Source organism: Chiloscyllium punctatum, chromosome 7, assembly GCF_047496795.1.
Source record: "Chiloscyllium punctatum isolate Juve2018m chromosome 7, sChiPun1.3, whole genome shotgun sequence".
NCBI lineage: Eukaryota > Metazoa > Chordata > Chondrichthyes > Orectolobiformes > Hemiscylliidae > Chiloscyllium > Chiloscyllium punctatum.
This window is the reverse complement of record NC_092745.1, coordinates 103596077-103615943: the sequence shown is the minus strand read 5'-3', so window position 1 is coordinate 103615943 and position 19867 is coordinate 103596077.

Sequence of the window (19867 nt, the reverse complement as noted above, 5' to 3'; positions counted from 1 at the left end):
TGTAATTCATGAACAAATTAGACAAGAAGCAGGATGTGATTTAAACTATATAGCATCACAAGCATGGTCTAAGAGTAGAGGTCAGAGTTCATGTGATGGGTGATGGGAATTTATACACACCCCTTATCTTTGGGAAAGCCTCTTTCACACTATTTTAACTTGTTCATCTAGTCCATGCTCCTCAGCCACAAGGATCTCTCTAAATGATATTAAAAAGGAACAGGCATGAAGTGCCAGCTAGTGAATCAAACATTTCCCATTTTCTCCATCTACAACTTACAGATATACAATAAACCCCCAGTTGTAGTCCCTATCCCCAATAACCCACCAACAGCATGGTAGAGGCAGAAGCTTCTTTTGAGTATATCTCTGAATTTTGAATATATTAATTTCTTTGCATTCCTGAAAGCACCGATAACATGTTGGATATGCTCACTTCCTTTATACAGGGGAAAGCAATGTACCCTTGCATATTCATGGTAGGGAAGCAATCCAACAATTGCCTGATAGTGTAATGGCTTAAAATGAGGATTTAAGCAATTAAGACGAAATGGTTAGTATCTTATAGTGTTAGGAACCAGAGATTATCAATACCCAACTTCCATCATCTAATTTTTATAGCTTCATGGGCTAAAGTGATTTTTGAAGAGGACAAATACTAAAATGGATGCTGTGATTATCTGAACACAGACTGAGGCAGGTTCAAGGAATCCATATGAAACCAGCTGCATTGAAATTGCCATTTCATCCAAAAGCAGTGAAGTCAGCTTCAAGAAACTCACATAAAAGAAAAGTATTGCAGATGCAGATTCCCAAATACATCTTCCCCCCTCCTACGTTGCCAGCATTCCTCAGGGACTATTCTCTCTGTGACACCCTGGTCCACTCCTAACACATTCTCAACCACAAACCCCATCCCCTCTACACCACTGTGGCTCCTTCCCATGTAAATAGCAGTAGCTGCATTTTTTAATCTCCTTCTTAAATACTCTTCTAGGTCCTAAATGCACCGAGTACGTGAAGCAATGATTTATTTGTACTTCTTTGAACATAGTCTACTATATTTGTTGCTCACAACGTGTCCTCCTTTACATTGGTGAGACTAACTCCAGACTTGCTGACCACTTTGTGGATCTCCTCTGTTCATAGGAATGTCCCACAGCTTCCAGTCATTTGTGATTTCAATAAACCATCTTGCTTCCATGCTAACAATTCTGCTCTTAGCCTGCTGCAAAGTTCCAAGGAAGTCCAATGTGATCTGAACAAACAACACCACATTTTTTGCAGTCACTTTATAGTCTTCAGGACTCAACATTGAGTTCCTTAAGAGCATGAATACTGTCTTCCATTTTGATTAGATTCCTCCTCCCCTCTCTCCAGCATCTTGTCAGCATGAGTTTGCCTTCTACGGAGTTGATCTATTTTCTGTTATTAATACCTACTATCAATGCCTATCCTTCATCAACTTACCATTAGCACCCCCTTTGCCTTTTGTTCTGGACACCCTCACCATCTGTGCTATATGCTTTTTCTCCCTCTTTGTCAACAACATAATAACCATCGTTTTCCAGTCTCCGCCCCCCCCCCTTCCCCCCACCCCACAACACCCCCCCACCCCACCCCCACAACCCGCCATCAATTCTGAAGAATTATCATATTGGACACAAAATGTTAACTTTGTTTCTGTTACCAAACTGGCCAACTGTCTCCAGCACTTTCTATTTTCATTTCGCAAGCATCGCATCCTCTGCATTATAAGTCTATTTAGGAGATGAAAGGCTGCCTACAGTATATTCAGCTTGACACGGTAATGGTTTCTAGACTTGGGAAGATCCAAATGGGCCAGTGTTCAGTCTTTTGCCTGGCAGAGCAGAGAGTGAAGAGTGTGGATTCATAACAACAGAACTGGGAGAGCTTTCCCTCCATTTCTTCATGCTTGTTCCTTATCATGTTTCAAAAGATACTGTAAAAAAGCAATTTTTAAAAAGAACTTAAGATTGTACAAATCTGATTATTGATGAGGAAATAACTAAGCTGTCAAAGGCTCAAGCTTTACTGTCACAATTCAAGACTCTCAGAACATTAAACTACATCTTTACTCAACATGCTACTACCCTGTTAAAATTTATTATCTGGTTGTGACTTCTTGTTTGATGTTTTGGAGGATAGCAGGTAATAAATTTCTCTTTCTTTCACTCAAGAAAATCTTGGAATTGCCTCCTTCCTTTAGATCCAGTCAAATCATTTTTAAATGAAGTGCGATAGCTGTACTCTAAAAAGATTTTTTTTTGCAATTGACCAAGAAAGAGTTAATAATAGGGGAGTTGTTCTCCCCTCCCCATCTGATCATAATAAATATTGTACAGATTAGATGCAGAGATTAAATTTATGCTACATGTTGTTTATTCTTCAATGGGATGTCGGTGCTACTGCATTAGTCACCCATTCCTAATTCTCTTTGAGCTGAGGCCTTTTCAGAGAGCAGATACAAATCAACCACATTGCCGTGGTATGGAGTGTAATGTAGACTAGAGCAGTTACGGACGGTGAATTTCCTTCCCTCAATGTTATGGTGAACTAAACGAGTTTTTCTACACTTACAACAGTTACCTGCTTACCATTAGACTAGTGTTTAATTCCAGATTTTGGATTGAATTCAAGTTTCAATATTTGCTATGGTAGATTCAAACCCAGCACATTAGACTGGGGTTCTGATCTAGTAACATTGCCACTATCTTGTTCCTTCACTTGGCAATGGACATTCATGCTTATTGAAGTGTGAACTCAGAGAATGATCATCTCTCGATCACCATCTGTTAGTGTGTGCAAATCTCCCTCCTTGGAAGAAATTAGGAATGTGGAAAGAAGGGCAACTACTTTTGGAGTTGACCTTGGAGAGACACATTATGTCAGCAATTATGTGCTCAGCAAGAAGTTCCCTTGACGCCCCAGCAATTAAGGCTGTTATGTGGTCAACTAATGATTGCTCAAGAGTCTCAAGTGACTACTGGCTCAATTGCCAGCCTTCTGTGTCAGCTTGAAAAGTTGTTGGTTTCCTTCCCAGGAAAACAGGGTGACCTGCATGTCAGGCCTCAATGTGCCTCAATGATGGGCCTCAATTTGCTTCAGTTTACTACATATTGGGGGCAGGATGAGGACAAGGACGGTGACCACTGAAAATTGCACCCTTGCCCTTGCATTTGAACCTTGCCCCCAGCTCCACCCCACGAGAATTCTGAAGAGGGGTCATTGGATCTTAAAATGTTAACTCTGCTTTCACTCCACAGATTATGCCAGACCTGGTTAGTTTTACCAGTAATTTATGTTTGTGTTTCTGATTTTCAGCATTTACAATTCTTCGCTTTTTTTTGCCAGAGTGATCTCACTGACATATATGTAAAGACTCTATTTTCCCCTTCATCAAAACACTTTACTTTATGCTGTATTTTGAAACACCTGTAAACACCTTACTAACTCATTGTTACCGAACTCCATTTTCTTACAATCATCACGGATCTGTATTGAGATTAAATGAAAGTATCAATTGAATCTTTCATTTTGTTTATTTTGAAATATATCAATGATGACTATATTTGTTTTTCTTTTCCAGCAGGTAGTTTCCATTTTGTTCATTATTTTATTGATAGCTTGGTAACTAATTCTGCACAGATTTTGAAAGACCCCAGCTAGGAGAGAATTTCACTCTGCTTCCCTCATCTGCTTGTCGCCTGAACAAACATGCTGTGTTGACTTTTACACGTTACTGAGGACTGCGGTTGCACAAAGAATGTTCTTCCCTTCAGAACAACTTCAAGAGATGTCAGGAATTGGCTGCTACCATTCCTCAAGACTTCACACCTCTGTGATAATGTAATATGATGGTTCAGCCAGCTTACACAGATTTATTCCCTTCCTCACAAAAACATACCGATCTAGGTCAAATCGAATTGCAATGTACTCAAATCCTCAGAATGGTATCAGTTTTTTAATCAAAATATTGCTTTATGATCACGATTATGTCTAAATCAGTATTTTTGTATATCCATCAGGTTTTCTTGGAGAAAACATGTGTTGTGGAAGTTTTGAACATGAATGTAAACAAGAGTGGGATCAACTCACTGAAAAGGTTACTGTCTATCATTGCTATGCAGCCATCTGTAATTTAATTGGTCGCACTCTTACCTCTGATATTGTGAAAATTGTGGATTGAAGGTTCACTCTGTGGACTTGAGGATAAATCTCAAGGTTGCTGGGGAAGTTCTGCACTGTCAGAGATGCCATATTTCAGATGACATGTTGAAGTGAGGTCCTATTTGTCCTCTCAATTAGATGTAAAATTTCACATGGCACTAATTTCAATAAGAGTAGCGGAGTTATCTGTGGTGCTCTGATCAGTACTGGTCCTTTAATCAACACTGCAAAAACAGCTTATTTAGAAGGTATCACATTGTTCTTTCTGGTGTTACGTTTTGTGTAACTTGCTGCTGGATTTCTTTGCATTGCAACAGTGACTAGTCAACACAAAGTATAAACAATGATTCCTGATGAAGGGCTTTTGCCCGAAACGTCGATTTTCCTGCCCCTTGGATGCTGCCCGACCTGCTGTGCTTTTCCAGCACGACTCTGATCTAAACACAAGTATAAACAATGAACAGATTGATGGAGTGGGCACATTGGTGGCAGGTGAATTTCAATGCAGAGAAGTGTAGGTGATGCATTTTGTAGGAAGACCTTTGAAAAACAATGCAAAATAGAGTTACAACTTTAAGAGGGGTGCTGGAAAAGACGGACCTGGGTGTGTACGTAGACAGATCAGTGAAAGTGGCAGGTCAGGTAGAGAGAACAGTAATTAATGCATGCGGTATCCCCAGCTATATTAAAAGGGGCATTGAGTACAAGTGCCTGTTGAGTCCAAGGTAATGGTGAACTTGTATAAAGCTTGGTAGACCTCACCTGGAGTTTTGAGTGCAGTTCTGGGCACCACATAGTAGGAAGGATGTGAGCACACTGGAGAGAATGCTGAAGGGATTTACAAGAATGGTTCCAGTAATGAGAAACTTCTGTTTTGTATGTTGGGACTGTTCTCCTTGGAAAAAGAAGGCTAAGAGGAGGTCTGATAAAGACTTACAAAATGATATCCATCCACCAGGCTGCATACAGTAGATGGGGTGAAATTGTTCTCTAGTGATTAAGGAACAAGAGCAAGAAAGCATGGATCTGTAAAAGAAGCGAGGATGAAGTGAAGGAAAACATTTTCACTCAACGAGTAGTTAGGGTGTGGAATGCACTGCCTGGAAACGTGGTGGAGTAAGGTTCAACTGAGCCATTCAAGAGGACATTGGATGATTATTTGGTTAAAAATAATGTGCAAGGATATGGAGAAAAAAAAACTGGAAATTGGCACTAAGTAATGATGCAACATGACCGGGACAGTTTTCAGGTTTAGTAAATCACGTGTACTGCTTGTGCCATGCAAGTTATAAAGAGGGACGCTAAACCACTCCCCTTGCTATTTCACTGCATTCCCATTTCCAAACTCCCAATGGTCGTATTCCTGGATGGAATTGGCAAAATACCCAACTAAGCAAGACAAATAAACACCATGGTTACTAGATCAAGTTAGACATCGTGTATTCTGTGAGAACGGTCTCATTTGTTGACATCCCAAAGTATTTCTGTCATCTCCAAGTCAAGTGTGTGATGGAATGCTCTCTACTTGCCAGGTGAGTGCAGTTTCAGCAACAATCAAGAAACTCAGTAATATTCAGGACAAATCTAAAAGCCCATTGAAAGACAATACAAAATAGAGATACAATTCTAAGAGATGTGCAGGCGCAGAAGGTCCTGGGTGTAAACAGACCAGTGAAAGTGGCAGGACAGATAGAGAGAGCAGTAATTAATGCATACAGTGTCCCCAGCTTTATTAAAAGAGGCATTGAGTACAAGAGCCTGTTGAGTACAAGGTGATGTTGAATTTGTATAAAACATGTAAGACCTCACCTGGAGTGTGTACAAAGCAGATTTTGTGATAACCTTGCACCACATTAAACATTTATTCCCTGCACTGCAAGCATACCATCACGTAGTTTGCATTATCCATAGTATACACTGCAGTAAGTCAACAAGGCTTCTTTTTCAGAATCTTCCAAAACAGTGACTTCCACTATCTAGAAGAACACAAAAAGCAGATGCATGGGAACACTGTTGCAGATTTCATCCAAATCACACACCATTCTGATCTGGAAGGATGTTGCTGTTTCTTCTTGTTACTAGGTTCAATTCCTGGTGCTCCCTACCCAAAATGTTCCGCCTAACAATACTATTGACATTAGTCTGTTCTGGTATTTTGAGTAGATTAGTTTCATTACAATGGACACATTTATCTCCCAGTCCAATATACTTCCAGTAGTAAATCAAGGGACTGAACATTTTAGAGTTTGAATGTTTGTACAGTGGAAATTACCTGGACATAATTGATTAGGCCAGGTTACCTTCACACTCATTTCCACTTTAAGATTAAAAATAAGTTATTCTGAACATGTCACGTAAAACAGGGCACTAATTTATTGGAAAAGATTTTCCAAAGCTCAGCTGGTACACAAGAAAGCACAGTTGCGAGAGAGAGAAAAAAGTACAGAAAATTACATATATACTATACTGCACTGAGATTGATAGAATAATAATAACATCATCTCTTCCTGGCATTACGGTCATTACCAGCCCTAAGGGTCTCATTACCATCTCTCGCTTCACTCAAGCCTGAAATGGCCACCTCAGGGTCGGTAATGACCATAATACCTGAAGCAAACTCATCGTTTTGTTGTATAGAATCTGCTTCCAACAAAGCAGACTCACAGAAAATTTTCACATGTAAACAAGATGGAAGTACTACCTCTGATGATAGCTTGGAGTACAAACCACTCCTCCACTGAACTAAAATGAGTGTCGTTTTTATTTCCTATTACCCAGTTTTCTATTGGAATATTAATCATTCAGTATCTAACTGACAGTCAGTCAAAATATTAATGTGTCAAACTGTGTTTGAAACAGGTTTAATATACTGTTAGCAACAATACTTTATCTCTGAGTAATGCTACAGCATTCCAAATATTAGAATAGGTTGATTTAAAGTTAACAATACAAGTTTAATTTTATTTGAAGTACTGTAAAGGATGTTTAAATCTTTTCAGACCCTTTATACAGACATGCTCACTGCATGTCAATCTTATCATATTATGTATGCAGACAGATTGCAATTTTTTGCTTTTCAAATACATATTCTACTCCCTGCTGAAAGTTTCTATTGAATCTACTTCCTTCAGCCCTTCTGTATTTATACTTCCATAACATAACGACTCACAATGTAAGAAAGAGGAATTTCTTTTTTAAAAAGTGGCTATCTGATGCTGTGAGCAATCTGCAGCAGCAGATTTGTACTTACCAGAATGTGTAACTCCATTTCAAAGTGTATCTTTCATTCAACAATTACCACGGCACGGTAGCTCAGTAGTTAGCACTGCTACCTCACAGCGCCAGAATCCCAGGTTTGATTACAGCCTCGGGTGACTGTCTGTGTGGAGTTTGCACATTCTCCCTGTGTCTGCATGGGTTTCCTCCGGGTGCTCCGGTTTCCTCCCACAGTCCAGAGATGTGCAGGTTAGGTGATTCGGAGGGTCAGTGTGGACTTGTTGGGCCGAAAGGCCTGTTTCCATACTGTAAGTAATCTAATCTAATCTAACCACAATGTCAGAGATCAGTTCTCGATCAATGAGAAGGCCATTTGAAGAGCAGCACTGAAAAGTAGGTGTTGACTTGGTGAAGATACAGCAAGAATGCAAAAGTGGAAGCTACATGTTATACATAGAAGACATCAGGTCAGATGCAAGCTCTGCAGTTCTCCAAATCTAGGGGTGCATGGTGGAGACCAATTAAACAACTAAATGGAGGAGGAAATTCAATGAACCATTTCATCTTCAATGATGACAGAACTCAATTCATGAGTGAACAGGACAACGCTGAAGAATTTAGAACCATCTGCAGCCTGAACTGCTGAATGATGATCCATCTTGGTGTCCTTCTAAAATTCCCACCATCACACATGGCAGTCATTAACCAATGCAATTCACTTCATGAGCTATGAAACAACTGAGTTTGTAAGAAGGCCTATGGAGTATTATCGTTCATTAGCAGAGGGATTGAATTCAAGAGTCGTGAGGTGATGTTGCAGCTGTACAGGACTTTGGTTAGGCCACATTTGGAGTACTGTGTGCAGTTCTGGTCGCCTCACTTTAGGAAAGATGTGGAAGCTTTGGAGAGGGTGCAGAGAAGATTTACCAGGATGTTGCCTGGAATGGAGAGTAGGTCATACGAGGATAGGTTGAGAGTTCTCGGCCTTTTCTCGTTGGAACGGCGAAGGATGAGGGGTGACTTGATAGAGGTTTATAAGATGATCAGAGGAATAGATAGAGTAGACAGTCAGAAACTTTTTCCCCGGGTACAACAGAGTGTTACAAGGGGACATAAATTTAAGGTGAAGGGTGGAAGGTATAGGGGAGATGTCAGGGGTGGGTTCTTCACCCAGAGAGTGGTGGGGGCATGGAATGCGCTGCCCGTGGGAGTGGTAGAGTCAGATTCATTGGCGACCTTTAAGCGGCATTTGGATAGGTACATGGATGGGTGCTTAATCTAGGATAGAAGTTCGGCACAACATCGTGGGCCGAAGGGCCTGTTCTGTGCTGTATTGTTCTATGTTCTATGTTCTAACTGAGTTCATTGAATGTAGCAAAGGTCACAGGGCCTGACAACATCTTCATTGCACTGTTGAATATTTCCACTTCAGAACAAACTATTCCTCTAGCAAGTTATTCCTGTACCTGTGCATCTACAATAAAGGTGCTTCTTCAAAAAGGGCGAACAGTGCCGATGGCATGCCCTATCCACAAACAGCAGGAAACATCCAACTTGCGTAATTACTGGTCAATCAGTCTACTCTCATCTGGCAGTGAATAAGTGGAAGGTGTCTTTGACAATGCTGTTGAGTTACTCACCAGTATTGGATCTGTGCTAAATATATATTTAACACACTGAAAGTGCCATGTTACATGCCAAAAGTTATCCTTAGTGTGAAGATGAAACTTGTTTTCCTCAAAGACTGTGCAGTGGTCACACTTACCAACATTGATAGTTGCATCTCTAACTGTAGATTAATGAGGGTGAAGTCAAATATGTATTTTATTTGGATCAATTCCTTTGTCATAGGCCCAATCTTGACCATTTGTCCATTAGGATTCAGAGCTGAAAATGTGTTGCTGGAAAAGCGCAGCAGGTCAGGCAGCATCCAAGGAGCAGGAGAATCGATGTTTCGGGTATAAGCCCTTCTTCTGCCTGACCTGCTGCGCTTTTCCAGCAACACATTTTCAGCTCTGATCTCCAGCATCTGCAGTCCTCACCTTCTCCATTAGGATTCAGCCAGGTTTGTCACGAAACCAGTGATCAGGCTGCAATAATGCATTTGTGATCTACAGTGAATTTCCCCACTCAAAGTACATTCTGAGCCCTTGTTATAATCAATATTCCTTCCAAGAGATTCTCAGCACTGAGGAGTATTGACAGAAGGCTTTAGATGGCAAAAAGTAGAAGATTTCCTTGCTCATGTTTGAGCTACAGACAGAAATACTGCAGATGCTGGAATCCAAGGTAGACAGTCAGGAGGCTGGAATAACACAGTAAGCCAGGCAGCATCAGCAAGTGGAGAAGTGGACATTTTGGGTATAACCCTTCTTCAGGACTGGGGTTGGGTGTAGGGAGAGCTGCAGATAAAGGGGCTGGTGGGGATAGGGTGGTGAAGTGGGGAAAGATGAAGACAGTAGAGGGTATGACTTGGTTGGTTGGTAGGAGGGATGAATCTGGTAGGTGGCTAGGAGAAATGGGAGGGAGGGGCAGGAGCTGGAAAAGGAGTTGGGTGATGGGAAGGGAGATTAATTAAAATTGGAGAACTCAGTGTTTAGTCCTCCGGGCTGTAGCCTGCCCAAGCGGATGATGAGGTGTTGCTCCTCCAATTTGTGGTTCAATTCATTATGATAATGGAGGATGCCAAGGATGGTCATGTCGGATAGGAAGTGCGAAAATGAATTAAAATGGGCGTTGCTCGCTGGCCAGCATTTATTGCCTTTTCCTGGTTTCCCGTGAGAAGGTGGTGGTGAGCTGTCATCTTGAACTGCTGTAGTCCACCTGTTGTGGATTGACCCAGAATGATATTTGGAAGGGAATTCCAGAATAGTGAAGGAATAGTGATGCATTTCCAACTCAGAATAGTTAGTGGCTTGGAGGGCAACTTGAAGGTGGTGGTGTTCCAATGTATCCGCTGCCCTTATCCTTCTTGATGGAATTGTTTATGGGTTTGGAAGGTGCTCCCTGAGGATCTTTGGTGAATTTCTGCAGTGCATCTTATAGAGAGTATACACTGCTGCTTCTGAGTGTTGGTGTTAGAGGGAGTGGATGCTTGTGAATTTGGTACCAATCAAGCATGCTTCTTTGTCCTGGATGGTGTCAAGCTTCTTGAGTGTTATTGGAGCTCCTGCCATCAGGCAAATGGGGAGTATTCCAATACACTCCTGACTTGTGCCTTCTAGAGATCAGGAAGTGAGTTACTTCCTGCAGCAGCATTCCTAGCCTCTGACTTGCTCTTGTAGCCATTGTGTTTATGTGGTGAATCTAATTGAGTTTCTGGTCAATGATAACACCAGAATGTTGATAGTGGCAGATTCAGTAATAATAACACCTTTGAATGTCAAGGGACAGTGATTAGATTGTCTCTTATTGGTGATGGTCATAGAATGACATTTGTATGGCATGAATGTTACTTGCCATTTGTCAGCTGAAGCCTGGATATTGTCCAGATCTTGTTGCATTTGATCATAGAATACTTCAGTGTCTGAGGAGCTGCAAATGGTGCTGAATATTGTGCAATCATAGGTGAACATCCTCACTTCTGACCTTATAATAGAGGGAAGGTCATTGATGAAGCAACTGAAGATGTTTGGACCGTGGACTATGCTGAGGAACTACTACAGAAATTTCCTGGAGCTGAGATGACTGACCTCCAACAATCACAATCATTGTTATGTGTGCCATGTATGACTTCAACCAGTGGAGAGTTTACCCCCGATACCCAATGATCCTAGTTTTGTTCAAGCTCCTTGATACCACACTCAGTCAAATACAGCTTCAATGTCAAGGGCTGTCACTCTCACCTCACTTTTGAACCAAGGCTGTAATGAGATCAGGAGCTGGGTGACCCTGGCATAACCCAAACTGGGTGTCACTGAGCAGATTATTGCTGAGAAGGTACTGCTTGATGATACTGTTGATAATACCTTCCATCACTACTGATGATCAAGAGTAGACTGATGGGGAGGATTTGGCCTGTTTTTTATGTACAGGATATACTTGGGCAATTTTCCACATTGTTGGGTAGATACCAGTGTTGTAATTATACCGGGGGCATGGCAAGTTCTGAAGCACAAGTCTTCAGTACTATTGCAAGAATGTTGTTAGGACCCAAACCTTTGCAGTATTCCATGTCTCCAACCATTTCTTGATGTCACGTGGCATTAATCAAATTGGCTGAAGACCGGTATCTATAATGCTGGGGACCATTGGATGAAGCCGAGGTGGATCATCCACTCAGCACTTCTGGCTGAAAATTGCTGTGATTGCTTCAGCCTCAGTTTTGCACTGATCTCTTCCATCATTGAGGATGGGGATGTTTGTGGAGCCTCCTTGTCCAGTCAGTTGTTAAGTTGTCCACTGCCATTCACAACTGGATGTGGCAGGACTGCAGAGCTTAGATCTAATCTGTTGGCTGTGGGATTACATAGCTCTATCAGTTGCTTGTGCTTTTTGGCATGCAAGTAGTCCTGTTTGGTGGCTTCACCAGGTTGCCACCTCATCTTCAGGTATACCTGGTGCTGCTCCTGGCATATCCTCCTGCACTCTCCATTAAACTAGGGCTGATCCCCTGGCTTGATGGTAATGGTTGAGTGGGGGATATGCCGAGCCATGTGGTTACAGATTGTGCTGGAGTGCAATTCTGCTGCTGTTGATAGCTCACAGTGCCTCATGGATGTCCAGTTGGGATCTGTTTGAATTCTGTCCCATTTGGCATGGTGACAGTGCCACATAACATGTTGGAGGCTATTCTCAATGTGAAGGCAGGGTTTTGTTTCCACAAGGACTGAGTGGCCGTCACTGTTACTAATATTGTCATGGACAGATGCATCTGCAGACAGGAGATTGGTAAGGGTGAGGCCAAGTATGTTTTTCCATCTTGTTGGTTCCCTCACCACTTGTTGCAAACCCAGTCTAGCAACTAGTCCTTTAGGACTTGACCAGGTCAATCAGTAATAATGCTGCCAAGCCACACTTAGTGTTAGACATTGAAATTCCCCACCTCAACAATATTCTGTTCCCTTGCCATCCTCAGTGCTTCCTCGATATGTTGTTCAACATGGAGGAATATTGATTCATCAGCCAAGAGTGTGGTAATCAGCAGGAGGTTTTCTTGCTCATGTTTAACCTGAAGCCACAAGAATTCCTGGGGTCCAGAATCAATGTTTATGAATCCCAGGACAACTCCCTCTTGACTGTATTCCACGATGCCACCATCTCTGCTGGGTCTGTCCTGCCATTATGGTGGTGGTGTCTGGGACATTGTCTGTGAGGTATGATTCCATCAGCATGGTTATGTCAGGCTGTAGTCTGACCAGTCTGTGAGACAGCTCTCCCAATTTTAAAGTTATCCATGTTAGTGAGGAGGACTTTACAGGGTCAACAGGCTTGTTTCTGGCATTATATTTTCTGGTCCCCAGGTCAAAGACAAGTGGTCAATCTGGTTTCATTTCTTTGAGAGTTTGTAGTGATTGATATAAGTGAATGGCTTACTAGGCTATTTCAGACAGCAATTGAGAGTCTGCAGCATTGCTTTGGGATCTGGAAGACTTGAGTGAACCAGATGAGTTTGTATGACAATCCAATAGTTTTATTGGTATCTTTGCTGACACTGGATTTTGTTTGAATTCTCCAATTGTTTAACCAACATAATTTAAGGACATTAGCTGTCGTGAACTGTTGTCTCCGGATTTTTTTATTCACTCTTGGGATGTGGGCATTGCTGACTCACCAGCATTTATTGCCCGCCGCTAGTTGCCCTTGCGAAGGTGGGTGTGATCTGACTGTTGAATCACCACAGACCATATGCTACAGGTTGACCCAAAGTGCTCATCGGGAAGGAATTCCAGGATTTTGACCCAGCAACAGTGAAGGAACAGTGACATATTTCCAAGTCAGGATGGTGAGCAGCTTGTGATGTTCCAATCCAACTGTTGCCTTTTTAGATGGAACTGGTCGTGGTAAGAAACCCCGGTGAATAACTGCAGTGGATCTTGTAGATAGTGCGCACCACTGCTACTAAGCCTTAGTAGTGAAGGGAGTGGACGCTTGTGGATGTGCTGCCAATCAAGTGGGCTGCTTTCTCCTGGATGGTGTCAAGCTCCTGAGTGTTTTTGGGGCTGAACTCAGCCAGGCAAGTGGGGAGTTTTCCATCACACTCCTGACTTGTCGCTTGTAGATGTTGGACAGGCTTTGGGGAGTCAGAAGGTGAGTTACCTGCTGCAGTATTCCTAGCTTCTGACCTGTTCTTGTCGCTACTGTGGGGCAGTGGTGGTATAGTGGTATTATTACTCAACTGTTAATCCAGAGACCTAGGTAACATTCTGGTAACCTGAGTTCAAATCCCATCACAGCAGATGGTGTAATTATAAGTCTAATGATGACCATGAAGCCATTGCCGATTTTCAGGAGAAAATACCTACTTGGTTCACTGATGTCCTTTAGGGAAGGAAACTGCCATCTTTACCTGGTCTGGCTACAAGTGACTCCGAACCCACAGTAATGTGGTTGACTCTTAACTGCCCTCTGGGCAATTAGGGATAGTCAGTTAATGCTGGCCTAGCCAGCAGCACCTTCATTCCATGACTGAATAAAAAAAAACACTGTGTTTATGTGATGAGTCCAGTTGAGTTTCTGGTCAATGGTATCGCCAGGATGATGATAGTGGGGGAATTAAGTGATGGTAATGCCACTGAATGTCAAGGGACAGTGGTTATATTGTCTCCTATTGGAAATAGTCATTGCCTGGCATTTGTATGGCATGAATGTTGCTCACCACTTATCAGCTCAAGCCTGGATATTGTCCAGCACTTGTTCCATTCAAAAATGAACTTCTTCAATCAAGCAGAATGTCCATATTACAGAGGAGGAAGTGCTGCAGTCTTGAAACGGTTAAAGGTGGGTAAATCCCCAGGACCAGATCAATTGTACCCTAGAACTCTCTGGGAAGCTAGAGAAGTGGTTGCTGGGCATCTTGCTGAGATATTTGTATCATCGATAGTCAAAGGTGAGATGCCGGAAGACTGGAGCTGGCTCATGTGGTACCACTGTTTAAGAAGGGTGGCAAGGACAAGGCAGGGAACTATAGACCAGCGAGATTGACATCAGTGGTGGGCAAGTTGTTGGAGGGAATCCTGAGGGACCGGATGTACATGTTTTTGGAAAGGCAAGGACTGATTCCGGATAGTCAAAATGGCTTTGTGCATGGGAAATCATGTCTCACAAACTTAATTGAGTTTTTTGAGCAAGGTACAAAGAGGATTGATGAGGGCAGAGTGGTAGATGTGATCTATATGGACTTCAGTAAGACGTTTGACAAGGTTCCCCATGGGATACTGATTAACAAGGTTAGATCTCATGGAATACAGGGAGAACTAGCCATTTAGATACAGAACTGGCTCAAAGGTAGAAGACAGAAGATGGTGGTGGAGGGTTGTTTTTCAGACTGGAGGCCTGTGACCAATGGAGTGTCACAAGGATCAGTGCTGGGTCCTCTACTTTTTGTCATTTACATAAATGATTTGGATGCGAGCATAACAGGTACAGTTAGTAAGTTTGCAGATAATACCAAAATTGGCGGTGTAGTGAACAGTGAAGAGGGTTACCTCAGATTACAACAGGATCTTGACCAGACGAGCCAATGGGCTGAGAAGTGGCAGATGGAGTTTAATTCAGATAAATGTGAGGTGCTGCATTTTGGGAAAGTAAATCTTAGCAGCACTTATACACTTAATGGTAAGGTCCTAGGGAGTGTTGCTGAACAAAGAGAACTTGGAGTGCAGTTCATAGCTCCTTGAAAGTGGAGTCACAGGTAGATAGGATAGTGAAGAAGGTGTTTGGTATGCTTTCCTTTATCGGTCAGAGTATTGAGTACAGGAGTTGGGAGGTCATGTTGCGGCTATACAGGACATTGGTTAGGCCACTGTTGGAATATTGCATGCAATTCTGGTCTCCTTCCTATCAGAAAGATGTTGTGAAACTTGAAAGGGTTCAGAAAAGATTTACAAGGATGTTGCCAGGGTTAGAGGATTTGAGCTACAGGGAGAGGCTGAACAGGCTGGGGCTGTTTTCCCTGGAGTGTCGGAGGCTGAGGGGTAACCTTATAGAGGTTTACAAAATTATGAGGGGCATGGATAGGGGAAGTAGGCAATGTCTTTTCCCTGGGGTTGGGGAGTCCAGAACTAAAGGGCATAGGTTTAGGGTGAGAGGGCAAAGATATAAAAGAGACCTACGGGGCACCTTGCTCACAAAAGCGCAGTACGTGTATGGAATGAGCTGCCAGAGGAAGTGGTGGGGGCTGGTACAATTGCAACATTTAAGAGGCATTTGGATGGTTATATGAATAGGAAGGGTTTGGAAGGATATGGGCCAGTTGCCGGCAAGTGGAACTAGTTTGGGTTGGGATATCTGGTCAGCAAGGATGGGCTGGACCAAAGGGTCTGTTTCTATGCTGTACATCTCTATGACTCTATGACTCTAGTAGACAATATATTGCAAATATCTCGCATTAGCCTGGAGAATCTGGAAAAAAATGGCTTTTAAAAAGGATCACTGAAGATTTCTCACAAATTAGTCCAACAAACTTTCATTGTTCTTTGAATATTAATTGAACCTTTAATAGTTGTTTGGAAGTATAGAACTTGTGTATTACTAAGAAAACACATTTTGTCAAGCTTTTCTTGTTGCACTCATCAGGACAATTTGCGAGAATAGCAATTCAAGAGGAAAATCAACAATGTTACATGAGAAGAGAGTGTTGATGGATTGGCAAGTGGACTCTGTTTGGTAGAGGCAGTGGCATGAAAGATGCACCCACTATTTTTTTTTATTATCGTTTTTTTCAAGAAATCATTATTGACAGTTAACTGCCAAGCTTTGTTTCAATTTTTAAGTTGATGCTGAAATTAGGTGCACCAAAGACATCCTGCTGGATATTACCTACCCTGATCATTTCCCACTGTATATCATACAGGTTCATGAAAAGCTCAAAGCTGGTCACTTGTGGTCATGAAAAGTACCCAGTCTACCTCAGGCAAGGTGCCTTAGAAATGTTAGCAATGGTTCACACTGCTTCTAAGCAACCCATGCATAAAAAGCATGTAATACCTTGTCCAACTTTAAATGTGATTCTGCAATTGACAACATTTACTAAATAATCCATAATATGCAAAGTATTACGCCAACGAATAGCTTGTGCAACATGTTGCACTCACATCTACTGCAAGTTACTTTTATTAATACCCACTAGACTGTTTGTTTTGTGGGCAGAAAGAAAATGTGCAAATATTGCACCTTTTCAAGTCAACAAAACAGGTGGCAAAATTCGCTGATTAATTTCGCAGGCAATGCCCTGACCAATCAGAATCAGCCTACCAGGTTGAAAAGTTAAACAAAGCCTGGCAGTTAAATGTCAATCAGTAATAATGGGTGCATTTTTCTTGCCATAGGTTGGCAAGGCCTCTACATTCAGAACTCAACTAATCAATCATTACTCTCCTCTCATGCAATGTAAGCATTTTCCTTCGAATTAGTATTCTTGCAAAATGCCCTGAAGAGTTCAAGATAAAAAGCATTGACAAAATGTATACTTTTTCTAAAACCTGCCCAGCATTCATCAAGAAAGTGAAGTGATGCAGATATTGGCCTGTGTATTCTGTTTTTGTAAATGCTAATGCTATGTCTCATCCTTGGTCTGTTAGTGACATTGTGAAAAGTTTTTTAGGAAGTTGTCTTTTTGCTTTCCGAACATGATGTTCTCTGTTGGATGGCTATCTCTGCAATGAAGGAAAGAAATAGAAAATAAATTTTAGAAAGAGGACGAACTTAAAAATAAACTGCTGCGCTATTTCTAAAGAGCAGAGGTACTGACCTGATGGTACACAACAGCAAAAATGCACTTCAGAGAAATTTCATTTCAATAAATAAATGAATTATTTTTGTCTCACTGCCAACGGACTCTCTATCCCTTCTTCAATGTGTTTATGCAGTGTCTATTTCCATATCTATCCATTTTTCCCAAACAGCTGCTCAGCTACTGTCAATGAACACAAAAATCTGTTTCTTTATTTAGACAGTGATTTGTCAAATTCTTTCTATAAATGCCTTCACAGTACTGCTGGTTGCACTAAACCTCACAGAAAGATGTGAAAATCCCTGTGCTCATATAATATAAAAAATAATTTATGATCATCCAGGGAATAGGTGTTAATCTGCCCTCCACCCTGATAGGCTTGCATTAGAAAATTCTGGACTTGTTGGAGCTTGCTGGGCCTAAGAGACAACAGAATGGCATCACACTGAAGGTACCCTCTACAGAAACAGATGCTAATTTAATACAAGAATAACTGTGTGTGACAGACTCTAACTAGCTCCAACTGTCTTCAAACACAATTGATCAAATCACTTCTACTGGGCAGTTTGACAGCTCTACCAGTTTACTGACTGCCTCATTACTGAAGACTGTGGTGGCATCAGAGAGTAAATTGCACTTTGTCAAAATATTTAAAATTGTAAATCCAATTTAGTTTAGTTAAATCCCGTTCAAACCATTTTTAAGATAAACTTGCTGTTGATTCACAAACCGCTTCTCTGTTTACAGTTCTGAAGAAAAGTAATTGATCGAGAAAATAATCCTGTTTCACTATCCACAGATGTTTCCTGACCAAATGTGCATTTACAGCATTGTTTAATCTTTATTCACAGCCCTGTTCCAGTGAATCGCTGCAGATGACTGTCCGTGTGAGAGCTGACACAATTTCCCTCACAATCAGTTTTACTTTTTGGACTGTGAGGTAAGTGGCTGACCTCTATGCAGTATGATTATGATCACGAGTTTGTCAACTGAAGGAAAGTACAGCATAAGCCCATGCACGCTGATATGTCACTTCCTACCCAGGACTGAAAATGTGTTGCTGGCAAAGCGCAGCAGCTCAGGCAACATCCAAGGAGCAGGAGAATCGACGTTTCGGGCATAAGCCCTTCTTCAGGAATGAGGAAAGTGTGTCCAGCAGGCTAAGATAAAAGTTAGGGAGGAGGGACTTGGGGGAGGGGCGTTGGAAATGCAATAGGTGGAAGGAGGTCAAGGTGAGAGTGATAGGCCGGAGTGGGGGTGGGGGCGGAGAGGCCAGGAGGAAGATTGCAGGTTAGGAAGGCGGTGCTGAGTTCGAGGGATTTGACTGAGACAAGGTGGGGGGAGGGGAAAATAAGCCCTTCTTCAGGAATGGCTTATGCCTGAAACATCGATTGTCCTGGTCCTTGGCTGCTGCCTGACCTGCTGCGCTTTTCCAGCAACACATTTTTCAGGTTTGTTGCACAGAGGTCAAGGAGGTGACTTCTAGTAGAACTTGTGGTCTTTCCACTCATATCTGCAAGACACAAGAGCAAAAAGCACTGCATCCTATAGTTACAGCACTGTGCAATGAAAGAGACTGATGGTGGGTTTCATGTGAGAGTTACAGTGGAACAGACAGTGGTACTTACTTAGTTAGCAGGACACTGCAGTCTCAACATCTCTGCAGCATGGCCCTATGAGTAGAGAGTGAGGAGCCTGATGTTGGGCACCCGTCCAGGCTCTTTCTGCCCTACAGGGGGGTGTTTTCTCTTGGAATGAGAGTAAGGGAAGGATTGAGTGAGATGAAAGTGGTTGGCACAGCTTTCAGTGCCGGTGCAGGTGCTGGTCACCAGATAGTATCTTGAGTGAATGAGAGAGAGCAGGTAGCTAAAAGGCCATGGTGTGGGAGATTTGGGGATCAGAGAATCAAGGAAGATGTTGCAGATCTTAGTGAGATTGGGAGGGGATGAGCCTTGGGAGGGACATGGGTGCAGTAGCAGAGATAAAATGAATGAGAGGTAGCAGAAAGAAAGGTGTGGCACTTAAATAGAATGCAGAAGGTCATTGACCATCTTGCGACACTGCTGCTCATTCCTCTGGACCATGATGATGCACTGACCCAGGTGGCAGTTACAAACCAGGCTGTGACCTTCTCTGCTTGTCCTCCAGGTAAAGGATTCCCCTCTTCTGTATCCACAAGGCCCTCCACTTCCCTATTGGATATTTGTGGTGCCATTTTCCCCTTTGTCCACATTTTCAAAATGACCGATCATCACCAAACAAGGCAGTTTTGGAATGTCAGTGCTCATGCTGGTGCCTCAACAGCCTTGTAAAGTTGGTGCAGATGACAGGGATGTTAGTCTTTCTCAGATATCTGGTGAGTACCAGATCATTCCAGCAATGCTAGATGCTAGGACGGGGCTAGAACTCAGTAGAAGTGGCACCATAGGGGCAGGGCAGGGAGATCATGAGGCAAATTTGGAGCAATATGATGAGAGATCTTTCTAACTTTCAAACCAAGATACTCTGCATGAAACTCCATGAAACTAACATTTAGCCAAAGAAAGGACAATTCAGCTCTATCAATTT